The 14,666-nt window shown below is 40.8% G+C and overlaps 1 protein-coding gene across 5 annotated transcripts in view; it reads right to left on the reverse strand.

Moving 5' to 3' along the window:
* elf1 (E74-like ETS transcription factor 1) overlaps positions 1-14,666 on the reverse strand; it is a 269,537-nt gene that overhangs the window by 111,056 nt on the left and 143,815 nt on the right. The window contains exon 1 of one of the 5 annotated variants that reach the window (XM_072594686.1): positions 4,466-4,482. The exons of the other annotated variants lie outside the window; for them this stretch is intronic. The gene's annotated coding sequence lies outside the window, so the exon portion shown is untranslated. Of the gene's footprint in view, positions 1-4,465; positions 4,483-14,666 lie in introns of those variants that run through there. 5 annotated transcript variants of the gene reach the window in all.

The raw sequence follows: 14,666 nt of genomic DNA on the forward strand, positions 1-14,666 counted from the left end.
GCAGCCCCTTTACAACCATTTTGGCTGTGCAACATTTACAATGCATAATCTATTGTTAGCTGCACGTTCTGTCATATTTAAATCTATTGTTAGCTGCATGTTCTGTCATATTTAAATCTATTATTAGCAGCAATTCTGTCATATTTCATTTGAGAAAAGCGGTCTTTCACTTCAGTATAATCTCATCTGAATGACGACAAGTCCAACAGTGCACCAGTTCCTGAATGCTGCACTGTGATATCAGTCTGGACTACATGCTTATCACTGGAGTTGATGTATGGTCAGATATGTGCTTCAGTATATTACAGGGATACATGGCGGTGTGGACAGCAATGAGAACTCCTCTGTCCTTCAAAACATGCTTCGCCTGAAAGGGTCTGAACCTATTCTCTCATAGACAGCACATCCAACAGTGTTACACTGTCATGCCAATCTAGGTTTATATGTTTACAACTCTGGGGATAAGCTTGAGCCCATAACACTGTAGACTCAGTGTCAAGGCTGCTGCATTTTAAAAAAATTCTCCAGTCCCATACAAAGACAACAACTTCCATTAGCATTGAGCTTGATCCACGTCCCCCACCCAAACCTGCCTCCCCAGTACATCAGAGTCAAGGCACTTGTTGTATTCATTTGGGAAGGAAGATGCACTGAGTGGTAAACGCGTATGTTAGATTTACGCAACAATAAGACAGATGCCATCTTACAGCATTGAAGATTTACCATGACAGAGACATGCTAATTAGCAAAACCGATTCACAGAGGAGTGGGTTAGTCAGAAAGCTGCACACTCAACATAAACAAGTTTCCTCAGGAATGAACTGGTACAAACATTGTATACCTAAAGCCTGCAGTGAATAAAGCACACTTGTTTATTCAAACCCTCTTTTCACTCTGCCAAGAATGCCAACGTCCATCAGCCACCAAATCAATGGCATCTATCACATGCAAAAAAAAATGACCTACGTGCCTTACCACACAGAGCAGAGCGAGAAAAGAAAGAAGACAGAATGGGGTTTAGTGTGGAAGACATAAAGAGAAGTCTAGGAAAATAGTGGTGCTGCTGTTTCTGAAAAAAAAACAAGTCAGATCACAGGAAGTTGGATGAGGATTTTTCAGAAGGCTACAACAGTCTGTCACTAACATTGAAGAAATGTGGATGATCATTGCATTGTTGTTAAGGCATTCTGTAGAGATCCAAGAAAGCACCACCGCAAAATAGATACACTTTACTGCATGGAATTCTCAGAAACACATATGAGCTAAGGAAATTAACCCAGGACTATAAAATACAAATAATTTTCCCAGTTCCCAAAATAAGAAACTTATCTCTTCAATATTTACAGCTGAATATCTAAAGACACAGAGAATACAAATTATTCTTCAGTATGCAGTAAAAACCTCTTACACTGTTTGGTACCATTATACATATATTAATATATTATAGATAATTGATATATGACGGTGGGCTACAAACAGTGAGCGAGCCAACTTGGGTGCATTGACATCAAAGCGAGAATGTGCAGTTTAAGTGGCTTACAAGAGTCAGAACTCAGCAGTTCAATTACTCGCTTAGAACCACTGGCTTTTTTTTAACTCGTTATAATGTATACTATTTATCAAGAAACTGGTTAGAAGTGCTTCAGGCTGCAGTTAGGTTCCCAGTGCTATTAAGCTGCTGTTGGGAAGATAAGCAAAAATGGTAATAATAAACCCACAGCAGCATGGTAACCCTAAGATATATAGCATGAAGGAGCTGGTAGTATCAGGGTTTCAGGTTTTTTTTCCTTTGGAACCAGTATAAAGAAATACTGCATGTGACTTACTGAAAATTGGGCATTAAAATAGATTCAATCTTAACAACAAGTTGCATTTATATGGCACCTCCAACAAAGCAATACACTCCCAGGTGCCTCATCTGAGTATAAAATTTACACTCAGAGATCATCAAGGTTTGGTTAAAGAAAACAGTTTTAAGAAACATCTTGGGAGGGAAGAGGTGGAGCAATTTAGGGAAAGTATTCCAATGTAACAACTAAAGGTACAGTCACATCGCAACAACAGGACAAAAGGACGTGAGAGTGTACAACTGGCCTGAATCATAACCACACTGCGAGTGCCTTCCCCTTTCCCAGCTTCCAGGAATACAGTGCACAAAAAGGCAGCTAAAAGTTAACTTGAGATCACCTCAAAAGCCGCCTGCACATTCAATGTCAGAATGGCCAACCAAAAGACATGACTTGGAGAAATAAACACAAAAGAAAAAAGGTTAAAAAACATTGAGGCATCCAAAACTGGTCCATTAATGTGCTTTTCAGGTGTTTTTCCTAAGCTCTTACCTGCCGTCTCAGGTGGGTGTAAAATGACGTGGAATTCTATCCTGAAGGAAAGGAGAAGGGAACTTCTGCCCAGTGTCCAGAAAAAAATATACAGAGCCTTCTACCAACAAAACTGTCCCATCATTAATACACTGCTCTTTGAAAGCTTGCTGCATGCCAACTGGCTGCCCCATTACAGCAGTAAAACCTCAAAATTATAAAAAAGGTGCTACATAAATGCAAAGTCTCTCTTTGGTTGGCATATACCATGTTATAATTCTAGGTTTCAGGCTCTGGAGGCCCCAACTCAATAAATAATAACAACAACAAAAAAGGATGACAGTGAAGTTAAACTTGCTCCATCCATCTTGTGCTTATATTATACAATGGCCAAGATACTGAAGAACACAGGAGAGAGGTAGAGGGGATGAAACATGAATGAAGAGGATATTAAGTTGCCTCAGCTCATATTTATGCTCCGCCTTGCTGTTGGTCACACAACAGCATAGGAAGTATGCTGCTCAACTTGAAACCTGGGGGTGGAGCTGCCATGGAAGGAGAGAAGAACATATTGAAGTAAATCAATTCCAAGCACGAATTATGACTGCAAGCAGACATGCATGCTTAAACAAAAAAAAATCTAAATACTTAGCCTCAGGGGAAAGCAAATAAGAGTAAAGGTCTAACGAAACAGAAAGGATTTGTTGTTACCTTAAAGAAGCTATTGAAATTCACACAAGACAAACAAGGGTCAGTTCTGATACTGTAACAAGCTACCACCATAAGGTTTTACTGATCAGAGTTTAATCTAGTGTTGCGTTTTTAAAGAAATGCAGTTTTTTTTAAATTCCATTTTGTTGTGCAATGCTGGTACTAAGTGGTAACCATTAAGAAAAGGATCTGCCCCACCACTGAAAGTTCATTGTTGCAGTTAGTTAGCGGTTACATATTTGCTGAAAGAAATTCATTTCTCTCACAGCACTGGGTTGTGGACCCCTCCATTCCCCCAAATAGTCCTGTTTATCACCATCCATCACTTAACTAAAATGATCCACACGTCCATTTAGAGCCATAAATGTACAGCACAGAAACAGATCCTTCAGTCGAACTCGTCCATGCTGACCAGATATCCCAAATTAATCCAGTCCCATTTGTCAGCAATTGGCCTATGTGCCTCTAAACCCTACCTATTCATAGACCCATCCAGATGCCTTTTAAATGTTGGAAGTGTACAAGCCTCCACCACTTCTTCTGGCAGCTCATTCCATACACAAACCGTCCTCTGCATGAAAAATTGCCCTTTAGGTCCCGTTTAACTTTTTTCCCCTCTCATCCAAAACCTATGCCCTCTAGTTCTGGATGCCCCATCCCAGGGAAAAGGTCTTGTCTATTTACCTTATCAATGCCCTCATGATTTTATAAACCTCTAGAAGGTCACCCCTCAGCCTCCGATGCTCCAGGGAAAACTGCCCCAGCCTATTCAGCCTCTCTCTATAGCTCAAACCCTCCAGCCCTAGCAACATCCTTGTAAATCTTTTGAATCCTTTCAAGTTTAACAACATCCTTCTAATAGGAGGGAGACCAGAATTATACACACTACTTCAAAAATGGCCTAACCAATGTCCTGTATACCCGCAACATGACCTTCCAACTAAAAGATGCTCAAGATAATACGTCTTTGTAAATATTTTTAGAAAGCACTATGTGAAGGATCGATGAAATGTTTTGCACACTTTTATTCTAATTTAAATTAATTGTTTTGCTCAGAGCTACAGCCAAAAACAGGCCCTATTCTTTCTCCACAGTTAAATAGGCAGAGCAGCCATCTTAGAAAGGTCAGAGGCCAATCTTGAAAACTGGTTTCACCATATTTACAATAGCATAAGAGACCATTCAGCCCCTCAAGTCCTCACTGGCTCTTTGAATGGGCTTGACTATTTGCCCTGCCTTCCCCTTTCAGCCTCATATATGGTCTTATTCCCTGGAAACCATTGAAACGCCTCGAACTGGGAAGGAAGTTGTCATTTTGAATTGTTTACCTTTCTCATCAGAGCTAGTGAAATAAGGAAAACTACATTCCATCGTTTTAAAACAAATGCACAATTGAAATTGTAGAAAATGATGGACACTAATCAGGACCCTGTGACCTTTTGTAATATCCCAGAAGCACCTCTCGAACGCCTCAGCTTCGAGATAGCTTGTTCTCGAAACTGAACTGTGGTGATTGTGACACACAGCAGCTTGCCTCTTGCGCCCAGAGTGTCTCAGAAGAAATTTGTTCTCTTCTTCGGGTGGTAAAGGTACAAGGTGAGCTTCTGCCCATTACAATCACTACAGGAACTCTGCAAGAAAAGCATCCAAAAAAGAAGCCCAATTATTTCAGCTTGATTGAGGGCTATTGTTTAACATGCTTGAACTTAATTAAACCCAAATTAAGCCTTAAATTCTGTTATCAATCAATTAGAACCTGCCTCTCAACAATAGGTTTCTAAAATCCAGAACTTTTAAAGCAATTGAATGAAACTAATTAAAAATTTAGACAAATATGTTTGAATCATGTGAAAATTCAAATAATGAGGTAAATGTAAAAACCATGGATTTTTTGAAAGACAGAAGCGTATGAAAATAGGAGGAGGGAAAGATAAAGCAGGAGAATAAGGCCCATAAGATATAGGTGCAGAATTAGGCCATTTGGTCCATCAAGTCTGCTCCACATTTACTGACTCCTTACGTCCTTTCCAGATTTTACTTTCCTGCCTATATTTGTATTATGAGCAAATTTAGCAACTTGCATTCAGTCGCTTTAGCCAAATTATTGCTCTGCATTGCTAAAATGTTTCTCAACCCCATTCTTCTGCCTTCTCTCTGTAACTTTTCATCACAACACCCTGCCCACCCACCCCCGCACCCATCATCAGCTTAAAACTACCTATACCTAGCTGCTTTTAGTTCGGAAGAAGGATCTCAAGAGTGAAACATTAATTTTGTTTTCTCCCCACAGATGCTGCCAGACCTGCAGCATTTTGGACTTTTGTTCATTTCAGAGCCCCAGCATCCACAGTTCTTTGTTTCATTTCACTAACAAAGGGCTGTTTTCAGCTTTGCGCTTCTGACAAGATTACCTGCACATCAGCTAAGCACAGGGTGCAATCTTGGAGATTTAAACATTGGCCAGACAGTAGACAGATTCCAGTTTGTGCTTTTCCAGGAGACCCTCTCAATCCATCAGGCAAAATCAAAAAAATTAATGATCCTTCTGCAAGAGCAGACAGTCTCAGGTTCAATACCTACATGCAAATATAGATATGGAAGAAAAATTAGGAGCAGGAATAATCGACTATGATCTCAGCTGCACTTTGCTGTCAGATCTTCAGAACACAAATCTTCTGACGTGGCCTAGTAAGTCACCCAGTTCAAGGACAATTAACAATAGACAATGAATAATGACCTTTCCAGCAACACCCACACCCCAGGAAAGAATAAAAATGGACAGCTTATTTTCAGACTTTGTCTCCTTGTTCTAGCCTCTCCCACAAGGAAAATCTTCCTTTCACCAACCCTCCTATAAATTACAAACAAATCTTGAATGATTCGAGAAGATTACTGTTCAATCTTCTAAATTTCCCAATGATTCAGGTCCACCTTTTCCTCAAAGTAACTCACTCACTCCAGAATCATTTGTGAAACCTTGAATAGACTGCTTTGAATGTAATTATGTTGTGTTTTTATTATAAAATGATCAAAACCACATGCAGCTCTCTAGATGTGGCCTCACAAATGACCTGTACAAATGAGGTAAAGCATACTTACTTTTATATGCTATTCCCCTTGCAATCTACAGCAAACATCCCCTTTCTAAATCATTGCTAATCACTTGCTGTGCCTGTATACTAACTTTTTGTGCTTCATGCACCAGACAACCAGATCTCTCTGTACCATGTTCTGCGATATCTCATCATTTAAATAAAATGCTGCTGGTCTCTTCTTCCTACCCAAATAGACAAGTTCATATTTTTCCTCATTATACGTTCTCTGCAAAGTTTCTATCCATTAACTTATCCTTTCCACATCTCTTTACTGACTCCTTAAGTCACATTTTACTTTCCTACCTATATTTGTATCACTAGCAAATTTAACTTTACATTTAGCGCCATTCATCCAAGTTATCTATATGTGCTGAAAATAGTTTAAGTCCAGCACTGATTTTTGCAGCATTTATTCATTAGAACATATAAACTGAAAAAATGCATTTATATCTATGATTTCTGGTCACTAACCTATACTCTGCCCATCCTAATATGTTACCCCCCACAACTTTAGCTCTTATTTTTTGTAGTAACCTTTGCATTAGCACCTTGTGAAATGTTTTCTGAAAATTTAAATACACATAGCCACAGGTTCCTCTTTATTCACATGGTTTGTTACTTCCTCAAAGAATTCCAATAAATTAGTCAAACATAAAATGTTGGTGTTTTTCTAAAAAAAAAGCTTTCTTACTTCTTTCAAGTACTTCTAGATTTCTTACAGTTATTATAAGTATATGAATAAGAAATGTTTGGAGAGATTTGGTCAAGAGTGGGTAGCTGGGACTCTTTCAGTTTGGGATATGTTCAGCCTGGATGAGTTGGACCAAAGGGTCTGTTGCTGTGCTGTATGGCTCAATGACTAAAATTATCCTTTTAAAAATGAGGCAAAGGTTGTGAAAGTTAATCTTTGCTGCTTTCTATATTCTGGAAAAATCTTCTGACCAATCACTAAACTTTATAAAATCATACTCTTTTCCTTTAATGCAAGCAGATTACAATGTACCTCATTGTGCGGGGAGAGTGAGGGGGTTGGGAGGGGGGAGCGGGGAGCGGTTTACTCCAGTTGCTGCCCAAAGGCTTCTGCTGGACAATGTGCATAAGAATGAGAATATGAAAAAAAGAGATAAAAATTGATCTGAAATACCACTCAACTGCAATTAACTCATTAACAAATCAGTGTCAAAGTTATTAGATTAGATTAGATTACTTACTGTGTGGAAACAGGCCCTTTGGCCCAACAAGTCCACACCGACCCGCCGAAGCACAACCCACCCAGACCCATTCCCCTACATTTACCCCTTCACCTAACACTACGGGCAATTTAGCATGACCAATTCACCTAACCTGCGTATGTTTGGACTGCGGGAGGAAACCGGAGCACCCGGAGGAAACCCACGCAGACACCGGGAGAATGTGCAAACTCCACACAGACAGTTGCCTGAGGCGGGAATTGAACCCGGGTCTCTGGCGCTGTGAGGTAGCAGTACTAACCACTGTGCCACCGTGCCGCCCCAAATGAAGAATGGCCAAAGTAACAGCCCCTGCATGAATTAAATTTATCAGGAGTATAAGGAGAAAGCAGGGATGGAATGAATGATTCCTGAAGTATTATACCACTGTCAGAAATACCTGTGACTTTGATACCTCTCAGTGAAGTTCTCTGCACCAACTAGATTGCAAAACTGCTCTCTGAGCAATTTGGGATGGGCCTAGCCAGCAATGTTCTCATCCCATGAAGTAATAAAAAAGAACCCATTTTATTTACAGTTGTGAGAGGTGTGTCACAATCAACTTCTTGCAATCAGTTTAGCTTCAAGGCTATGGATCAGGGACCTCCCCATTATTAGTAACTCCCACGAACAAGGTGTGGTGTGGGAGTGCAGGCTAACACTAGTTCGCTACTAATATGCACTTGCTGTGGCACCAGCAGCAGCTCAAGTACAAGTTACCTGTCCACTTAAATATTAGCTCAAACGCTGGGCAGTTAAAAAAAAGATTGAAACTGAACCAACAGCGATAAAAGAAATCAACACAGAGACATTGGAATACATTGGAAACACAGCGCATTGGTCTTATCTCAATCAACATGGAAAGTTTGCATGATGCATTCCTAAAACACAAATCCTATGCAGCCGATAGAAATCACAATGTTACTAACCGGCAGCTGCCTGTTAGTTGGAAGGTGCAACACAGCTTTATATAGGGACTGGCTGCAATCATCATCCTCTGAAGACCAACTTAAAAGTAGCTACTTCATAACAGTTCACAACCACATGTTGATCCTCGGTCAAGACACAACTGTTCCACAAGCCTCCAAATACATACAGCCACGTTTTTGGCTTGCAGTTACCGATTACACTAGTGCTGACTACCAGCGAAGTGGGCAGCTGCCTGGAAACCAATCAGAACCAAACATAAGTTCATGTTACAGTAAAATAAAGCTGCTGTCACATCAGTTCACCTTGATAGCACTTATTACTGTTCAAGATCACACGAGAGGATACAATGTCACTATCCACTCATCTGTTGCAAAGATGGCATCTAAATCAAATACTTTACTCTTTATTTGCATTCTTTTTTATGCATCATCTATGTAGGTCTGTTGCTTGCCTTGGATATCTGCCCTAATCTCCTATTGGGAATGGGGGCGGTGGGGGCGGCTCTGTCTGTTCAATTGTGGAGGAAATCACTTGATGAACCACTGCTCGGTCTGGATCAGCATGAAGAGACAGCAAATCAGAAACCACAGTGTTCTGACTGCAGGGGTGCCCTCAATTGACAGCACACTTGCGTGTCAAAAGGTTGTGGGTTCAAGGTTCACTCCACAGTCTTGAACAAACATCCCAGGCTGACACACCAATGCGGTACTGAGGTTGACATTATAATGTTTGGAGTTCCTATCTTTTAGGATAGATGTTAAACTGAGGCCCTATCAGCTGTGTTACCTGGGACTAAAACATCCACGTCATTACTTCAAATTAGAAGCAGGTGAGTTATCCTTGGTGTCCTGCCTAATATGCAATCCACAACTAACATCACAAAAGGATGATAACCCTGGCCCCAACACATTATTGGCTGTGAGAACTCGCTATTGTTGTCATGTGCGCTTCATTATAAACAGCGACTACACATGAAAAATACTTTGGAATGTCCTAGGATTGTGTAAAGGTTCTACCTAAATTTAAGTTTTTCTTTCTCACTCTGACTTGGTCACGGAATCGGTCATCCCCAGGGTCCGTGTTCGGATGGCTGCACAGCAGATGGCTCAGCCTCATCACACCATCAGCAGGAAGTGTGACTGATGTGAAACGAGTATGATTAAAAAACCTAAATCATTGATTGGGGCACTTTTGGAATATTCCTTACAATTCTGGTCTCCTTCCCATTGGAGGGATGTTGTGAAACTTGAAAGGGTTCAAAAACGATTTACAAGGCTGTTGCCAGGATTGGAGGATTTGAGCTACAGGAGAGGCTGAATAGGCTGGGGCTGTTTTCCCTGGAGCATCACAGGCTGAGGAGTGACCTTATAGAGGTTTGTAAAATCATGAGGGGCATGGACAGGGTAAATAGTCAAAGTCTCTTTCCTGGGTTGGGGGAATCCAGAACTAGAGGGCATAGGTTTAGGGTGAGAGGGCAGAGATATAAAAGGGACCTAAGGGGCAACTTTTTCATACAGAGGGTGCTGCATGTATGGAATGAATTGCCAGAGGAAGTGGTGGTGCAATTAAAGCATTTAAAAGGCATCTGGATGGATATATGAATAGGAAGGATGTAGAGGGTTATGGCAGAAGTGGGTTTTGCAGATGCTGGAGATCAGAGTCAAGATTAGAGTGGTGCTAGAAAAGCACAGCAGGTCTGGCAGCATCCAAGGAGCAGGAAAATCAACGTTTTGGGCAAAAGCCCTTCATCAGAGCCTGAAACGTCGATTTTCCTGCTCCTCAGATGCTGCCAGACCTGCTCTGCTTTTCCAGCACCACGCTAATCTTGACTCTGATCTCCAGTACCCACTTCTGCCTAGTTGATGTTAACCTTACTGCGAATCCTCTTCCAAGGATGCCTACCTTGAAGAACTTCTCCTCCTTTCTCTGCTGATGAAGTGCTTTTGCCCAAAATGTCGATGTTCCTGCTCCTCGGATGCTACCTGACATGAGGTGCTTTTCCAGCACCACTATAATCTTGATTTAGAGGGATATGGGCCACGTGCTAGCAAATGGGACTAGGTTAGGTTAGGATATCTGGTCAGCATGGACAAGCTGGACCCAAGGGTCTGTTTCCGTTTTGTACATCTGTAACTCTATTCAAATTAAAAAATTGGAAAATTTTCTGATAAGTGCTCCTATTTGTGTACTCACTAGGCCCCAATCATCCTCTTGGTTCATTTATTCTGCTATGCGGTTGAATATGTTTTCCTGTGACGGTACAAATTCATGCTTGTCACCAAGGTGGTTTCCGATCACATGACATTAGACACTGGACCTCAGTGAGCCAGCTCATTTGCGTCTCTTTCCTCTATGTAAAGCACACACAAACACAAACTTTATAGACAATTACCAACAGTGTGTCTCTGTAGACAAGTACGGTTGGAAATGTAAATTTTAGCAATTTTTTTTTTTGAAAAATATAAACTGAGGCTTTGCTTCAAGGGGTTGAGTCTTTTGAAAATAGACTAAATGAAAAGTCTGAGTAGTGCATTGCAAAAACCGTTTTAACAGGCCCCAAACTCATCAACAGAACAGTCTCCTGAGGTGGGAGGTGGGGGGAGGAAAGAGTGAGATGGAAAATTAAAAACAGCCACACAAAGCAAGACAGATGCATGCACTTGGGGAGTGAGAAAGAAAACATTAACCCACAAAAGAGATCATAACTGAGGGATAAGGAAGACCACAAAACATCTTGGAAAATCTGTTGAGACAAGGAACACTTCGATTTCCCATGGACAATGCATATTGCATTGTTCATCAGAACTGCAAATAGATACCTTTGCGTTTCTACAATGATGGAAGCTTGATACAGTATGCCAGATACAGCAGATGTGTATTTAAAATGTGCAACACTGGTATTGTGAGAAGGCTGGTGTAAACACTAACGTGTTTTCCCAACTTTTGCATAAACAAATAAGTGCAGATGATGATCCCAGTGGTGCAGTAGAAGCAGGCTGAAAATGAGGAAAGCTAGCTTCAGGAACTAAAGAATGGCCAACATGCAGATACTGAAGCTGCTTTGGTTATTTTAAGATAAGCTGGATCGGAACCATCCATTCCATTGCAAGCAGACTGAGGGAGTTTCTCTAGACATGCGCCACTTTTTACGAAGACCATGCCAATCAAGCCCAGGTTGAGAAGAAGGCTAATTCTAAAAGAAGAGGTATTAAAATTCTGTGAGGAAGGAAGAATTTTAAAGGATTTTGACAGACACAGAGGCACACATACTGTATGGTTTCGTGAGCCAACATGTAAGATCTGTCTTAGATGCATCTGTTATTTTAATGTGTGATTATTATCAACCACAATTTGTGTACTAAGTCATGTTTAACTGGCGTTCTAAAACCCTGAATTGATGCAAGTGGTTACCTAAGATAATATTTAATGTGTGCTTTGTTTGACCTGTTTTGGAAGAAAGCATTTGCTTTAAACTGTGGAAACTATTGCTTCACTTCAGATTTTTAAAGAAACAAGTTATTGATCTCCTTCAGGATAATAACATTACAGACTGAGCAGGCAGATAATGTATTACAGCTTTAAAAAGCCAAGACAGTAATCTTGTTGGGAAAGACTGACTCATTGTTCTCTATCAAAGCTGCAAGCTCTTCAGCCCTTGAGCTGCAGGGTGTAAGGTGACCAACATCTAGTCAATGCGGCAATTAATAAGAAGCGAACCAAATGGGAAGAGCTCGTGAAAGAATGACATTCTGTCAGAGTGAAACCATCAACTTCAACACTGTGAACATACAGGGGCAATGCACTTTTAGAAGATGATAATTCTATTTTGTTCAAAAAGCACAATCTGTAGGCAGCCCAACCATGCGATATTTTATAAATTCCCACTTTGGAAATTGACTCCAACCTCACACCTTTAAATGCATTGTCTGAGCTGAGATGTCACTTTTTTTTAAATAAAACCTTAAATTAAATCAGGAATGTGACGTGAAAGTAGTTCTGGGATTTACATATTAATGAATCGAAACCTGCAACCCATTCTAACTGATTAAAGACTTAAGAGCAATCTAGGTTTGTTCAATACATCGCATCAGTCGTATGACACTTTGATCTTTTATTATGAATTCTGTGTCCTATGATCATGCCCGACTAGCTACTTGATGAAGGAGCAGTGCTCTGAAAGCCTGTACTTCCAAATAAACCTGTTGGACTATAACCTGGTGCTGTGTGACTTTTAACACTGGCACCTCCACATCCTAGTTCTCCCAGGCACTGTAACAAGATGTTTTGTTTGATTGGTGAGCTGCAGCCATGCCGATCAATATATCTAAAGCTGACTAACTCTATCCCTGAAGAGGTAGACCTCATCCTTGTAAAGTTACAGGAACAGAACTAACAGAATAATGACAAAGAACTGCAATGCTGGAAATCTAAAACAGAAAGCCAATGCTGGAGAAACTCAGCAAGTGTGGCAGCATCAATAGAGAATAAAATTAACTGGCAGATGCAAACAAGACAAATCCTGGAACTTGGCTGAAGAGACCACAGAGTATACGCTTTCTTCTTTGCAGATGCTGCTACACTTGCTGAGTTCTCCAGGACTCCATTTTTGTTTGAGAAGCAGAACCAGCATTACCTTGACTCATTGAGTTTCAATCTATGGATCTGAATCTTCTTATTTTTTTCACTAAGTGTCATTTTCATTAAGTTTCATGGAGTCTTTCCCTATGTGGGGCCTAATGAAGTTTTCTTGCATGATCATCCTAAACTGGGATCCTCCCAAATTTCTGACATAGTCCAGGCCTTGACTGGGCCTATGCATTTCTTTACAATAACTGGTCTGTGACAGGACTTAGCAGCAATGAGCATTTTACATGTGTCAGACTCGCACAAACTGACAGTCCTAAATAATAAAACCAACTTCAAAGCAAGCATGTAGGTCACAAGTTGGATTTATATTCTCCTCTGGAGAAGGCAGTGAAAATTTTGGGAAATGAAAGCATTTGACAGAGTATTGGAATCTCAGAGCCTGCCCAACGTCGAACTGAGAATATTGATTCATTAAAAATACTTGAATTCATAGAATCTGGAATTCATTGCCTGGAAGGTGAGTCAAGGTAGAAACCTTCATTACATTTAAGTACAATTTAATACCGAGTGGCAATGAGCCAGTGTTGCAAAATAGGATTTGAATAGTTAAGTGCTCGTTTTTGACTGGCAAAGACTCGATGGGCTGAAGGGCCTTTATCTGTGCTGTAGATTTCAATGACTCTATGACAGAAATGAGAGATGCGTACATTTTTTTAGTGAGCTTAGCCAGCCTAGCTAGGCATCTCCCCAAGCAAACCCAGTGACACCAGTCTTCTGTACAGTTACATATCATTGCATTTCTGCCTGGACAAAGTCTGAATGGGGAATACGGTTGAGTTACTTGACAGATAGAATTTGCTTGAACAGCAAATTCCCCAAATATGAGAAGCCTAAGAAAGTGGCCCTTACTGTTGCAAACTGGACAGAATGCTCACATGTAGCCTCAAATCAAGTGCCTTCCGTCAAGTGAAGCAACCAAAGTGCATGGAGGTCCAACTTCTGAAACAATCACAATCCATTGACATTTGTCTTGGAATAGAATCTATCTGCAACACTAATGGTGAAAGTGAGCCCAATACTTGCACACTGATCTACAAGATCAGCATCAGTGGTGCTTTGCTGTAGAGGACTAGTAACACAGTTCAAAGCTGTTTAGAAACTGGGCAACCCCACCCTTGAGCTTCCCACAATCTTCCGTCAACACCTCTTGCACCCCACCCCCTGCTGCACCCACTGCAAGTCTCAGTAATGACAGGTCAGATGCGCATCTGCTGAGAATGAAATTCAGTGCTCTTTAAAATGCAAGAGTACTTTGTAGGTACCATTAATTGCATTTGTACTTCTTTTCATAGCACTGACCACTTTTTGATAGCTCTGAAGATCAGGGCTTCTTTCCATAGACAAATGGGAGTATCATACTGTAAAATGTGCAAAATTGCTGACTTAGGCTCAGTACAGAAATAGCCAAACCCAGTGCTGGATTTTCAGTGCACTTTGGAGGACAGTGTTGATGCAGATTTGAAGATTGCAATCCCAAAAGGTGTAGCTGAATCCAAGCACCCCCGGGGACATGCTTAAAAGTTCAAATTGCTGCAGTGGGGTTTGGGGGCCGTGGCGCAGAGATGGGAGTTGAGGACACAATCGTCATTTGAGGGCAGACAAGAAAAGGAATTGAACATCGAGAACATGGAACATACAAAAGTACACCATAGAACAAGCCCTTCAGCCCACAATGTTGTGGTGAGGATTAATCTTAAATGTAAATTAAAATAACCTAACCTACACACCCCACAATT

Source organism: Chiloscyllium punctatum, chromosome 25 (genome assembly GCF_047496795.1).
Source record: "Chiloscyllium punctatum isolate Juve2018m chromosome 25, sChiPun1.3, whole genome shotgun sequence".
In the NCBI taxonomy this organism is placed as follows: domain Eukaryota; kingdom Metazoa; phylum Chordata; class Chondrichthyes; order Orectolobiformes; family Hemiscylliidae; genus Chiloscyllium; species Chiloscyllium punctatum.